This window comes from Solanum lycopersicum, chromosome 8, assembly GCF_036512215.1.
Source record: "Solanum lycopersicum chromosome 8, SLM_r2.1".
Lineage (NCBI taxonomy): Eukaryota > Viridiplantae > Streptophyta > Magnoliopsida > Solanales > Solanaceae > Solanum > Solanum lycopersicum.
The window spans coordinates 27059903-27064127 of NC_090807.1; the positions used below are offsets into that span (position 1 = coordinate 27059903).

At 33.1% G+C, this 4225-nt stretch overlaps 1 long non-coding RNA gene across 1 annotated transcript; it reads right to left on the minus strand.

The window, feature by feature from the left end:
* LOC138337643 (uncharacterized) lies at nt 1-3259 on the minus strand. The gene is made up of 3 exons (XR_011211023.1): nt 2052-3259; nt 1792-1888; nt 1-1514 (listed from the first exon to the last, which is right to left on the minus strand). It is a non-coding gene; the product is annotated as an uncharacterized lncRNA (long non-coding RNA).
* Between the last annotated feature and the right edge of the window lie 966 nt (nt 3260-4225).

A 4225-nucleotide genomic window follows, 5' to 3' on the forward strand; every position in this document is an offset into this window, starting at 1 on the left:
ACATACAGTTGAAGCAAAAATATCACAAGCCTCTACTGAAATTTCTGAACGTAACATTATATTATAGTAGTAACTTCATTAGTTATTCCGATAGTTATTTGTTCTTGTATATAATACAAGTTATTCAACTCTTGCATTTCACAAATGAAATTAGACATCTTGCTGTTTTGAGCTTGATATTATGATAAATAAATTTGTCATAGGTTCGGCTTAAGTATATCAACAACCTCTGTACATTTTGAACTGAACCCGAGGAGAAGATAAAGTAATGAACTCGCAATATGTCTTCACAACAAAGCCTGACATACTGTTCAACCGTGAAGTTACCTCCATGATTCATCATCATCATTGCCAAATGACATTGAATGGGAAAATCTTTTTTATTGTGTTACTATTCCGTGGAATGATAGTCACATTTCATTTGAAATAACATTCGAAGCAAGATAAAAACAAAAGACCATATAGGATATGCATATGCTATAGGGAGGGATAAGTGTTATCTCACTTCCGTCTTCGCTACTGCCCCTTCCGGGCCTCCCATCATGCACATTTGTACAGTTTGGCTCCACAGTATTTTGAAATTTATCTAAGATAATTCAGTGCTCTGACATCCTTTGAGATGCTCGACATATACATACCAGTCACAAGACACTAATAATGAACCAAATTCAATTTTTTAAGCGTGAAAAAAGCTTTCATACTTAAATAAATCAATGGTCGTTTATCCCCAACACCTGCTTTAGATCATGGTAATCATCACTGTCATTGAAATTGATATCAACATCGAGTCCTCTAAATTTAATTGCAGCATGATATATGCCCTGAAATTATTGTAGAAATCTAACAGCATACAATCCGATTTCAGCTAATTAATTAAATAGTACCATTATAACTTTGCTAATGAAATTCAAAATATAATTACTATGTTGTTCCTAGCAGCAGTGTGTGCAGTATTAAATCTTCCTATAAGACTCAAATTCTCGTAAAAAAATGTCCAACTGAAGCTTGCAGTTAATTAGAAACAATTGATGAATGAAGTATGAGAGAACTTTAAATCAGCAGAGCAGTTTTAAGGTTAAAAGACACATTGGCTTACCCAAGTAGACATGTTCCAGCAATTCCTGATAATATATACTTCACAGAAACTTAAGTTACTTTCAAGCTATGACTTCATAAAATTATCGGTTTTTCAACAGAACCATAGTTCCTCTGTGAATTAAGAAATTATATGTCGTTTAGTACTGAATATATGTGTAGACATAAGAAACTTATTCATGTGTTAAATGTTCAATATATGACATGACAAAGTTGGAAAAGTACACTTTCAGGGACCTCTTCTCCTTTGTGATGCTCAAGTTGTTCCATCACAACTAATAACTCCTTGAGTGAGAAAAACATGTTTCAACGCTATGAGCTAACTAAAAGTTAAAACACAGTGGATTGTTTCCTTCCTAATCTTCTCGCTACATGCAACTCCTATTGTATAAGTTGGAACCTTTATTGTAGATTACCTTCTGCACAAAATATATTGTAATCAGGAAGATCATGAAACTTCAACAGAATGATCGTGTTAAACATGTCACAATATGAAATTCTGAGTAGAAACTTCCCATGTCATATTTTTATTCCTATGCTAAATTTTCTATCTCAGCAAGATTTAGTCAAATTAGTTGTTGCAACTTAGTAAAGTTGATAACTTAACAAAAAGGCACAACATTTAAACATGGGCATGGCATGGCAGCCATGAATTTGAAGAAACTATAGCTGAACCAATATAATAGACTCTCGTACCTTGGTTATATGGAATACAAATGAGCATTTGAAATACTTCTCTTATATATCTTCACCTCTAAGTAGTTAAAGGATTCTTCTCCAACTTAACTTGTATCTACAATTACATATAGCAAGTATATAAGAAAATGCTTAAATCAAAGAAAAAGAGGAAATGAAAGTGTGAAGAAGGAGAAGTAAAACAGGAAAAAGAGATGAAAGAGTCGAGTTTAGTGGAAGTAGAAAGAAACAGATCATAACCAAAGATTTATACTACTGACCTTGTGCATTGTATTGATATTGAAAAAGCTGCAATAACAGTAGTCCAAATGATGGTCTTGCATAGCCACGATTTACAATGGCCATGTATCAATTAAATCTCTGCAGAGAACTACACATTAAGTAATCGGGTCAAATATGGGCATCTATTACCTATGGTTGTAGCTGTATTGCCACCTGCAGTGAAGGCACTGAAAGAGGTCATGCTGTAATCACCGAAAGGAGATATGGTTGTTGATTCTCTTCGAAATGTTACTACGTCATTTCGTGATCAGAGATTAGATATGAACCTTAACTGAATCGTTGGTGCTAAGGGTGTGAAGTTGTGAGACACCATAAGTGGAGCAGAAAAACTAAAAAGATGATGCATAACTTATGGGATTGAGCGAAATGATAATTTTCCCTCGCTAGTTCCACACTTGAATGAGTCGAAAAAATAACTGACTCATCACTTTATAGTATATAAAATATTAAATAAAAATGAAATCAAAGAGGGAAATCTAAATCTTGAATAATGTGGAGCCAAAAGAAATGGAGAGAAAAATGATATATTGTACTCACTTTGATGTCTAAATACCTAATGCAATGCAAACTACTAAACACACAGAAAACATAGTGAGCGCCATTATTTTCTCCCTCCAAGATTATTTTATTTGTCATTGAAATAATGTAGTGTAATTGTTGTTACATTTCAGCAACAATTTAAGTATAGAACCAGGGGCGGACCCAGTAAGTCAGACGCGGATGCTTCAGCACTCATTGATTTTCGAAATTTTTTTATATATATATATATATATATATATATAATATGATACATATTTTATTATAATTTAAATGAGCATCCATAGAACAAAAGCAGTTGTGGGTGAGCTGGTTTAAACCTCGGCAATAAGAGACGCGCGAACCCACCGGCGAGGGTTTAAATCCCGCTTGTTTTTAAATTTTTTCAGCCTGGATCAGCCACCTTTAAATCCTGGATCAGCCACCTTTAAATCCTGGATAAGCCATTGTATAGAACAACATCAAATCCAAGGTTAAATCAAACAAATTTGAACGCTCCATAGAAGTTTTCCAACTTCAGAAACAAGAAAATAACTCCACAGATGCAATTCATTAACTGTACAAACATACATGAGATAAACAGTGAAATTTTAATGATATAGGACATATTCTCTAAGCAATGATATTCCACATATCTCATGTATGTCATTATGATCTTTTCAACGTGGCTATCAATCAAGATTCTCCATAACACTCCTATACATAAATTAATTTGCAGACTAAAGAGGCTCCAACTATTATGTCACGCAATATTGCCTATAAAACAAAACAGAAGAACGAACCGATAGGTGTACATGACAAATCAATTTATAAGTAGTCGAGGGTTGGGAAGGGGAAGTTTTGAAAATACAGCGAGTCCAAAGTCTTTGAGTTCAAATATCTCATGAATCCTAAGGCTATTTACACCGTCATATTTGATATTTCACTGTTTTAGCTAAACAACAAGAATAAAGAATAGGGATCAATAAGATTGAGAAGATGATATTTTCCATATGTACATGGGATTTTTGGAGGATATTTGAGCCAAATTTGGCACTTAGGCCCCTTGGCTAATATCAGATTTCACAAAAGGCAATTTGTGTATCTATTTGCTTTTTCTTTGGTAAAACGCACTTACATATGTTTACACTGGTAAAATTACATTTGCTATAAGAGAATTGGCATGCCTAATGCACAACCCCTTTCCTCTTCAGATTCAAGTTATAAGGCAAGTGGTATATGCCAGTATCCTTTTTTCGACTCCTCGAGACATAAGGAAAACAATTACATTTAAAGGTTTTGTTAAATAATAACACGTGTTCTGTTAGGTTATTAGCATTTTAATAGTAATATTTAACATATTAAATTACTTTATTTTGGAGTTATAAGAATGACTATTGATAGGCATTTGTGTTTTAAACTATTAATTTAATTTTGCTATTCATCTTTGACTTGGTAGCCATGTAATGCCATTACTTTTGACTTTATTGGCTGAATTCATCATGAGATAAAAACATTCTAATAAACATTGGAATGGATAACTTCTACATCATCTATTAACATTGGTTATCCATCACTTTATTTGATTCTTAATTCCTCCATTACTCTTTGTAACATATGCAACTCCTATTGTAAC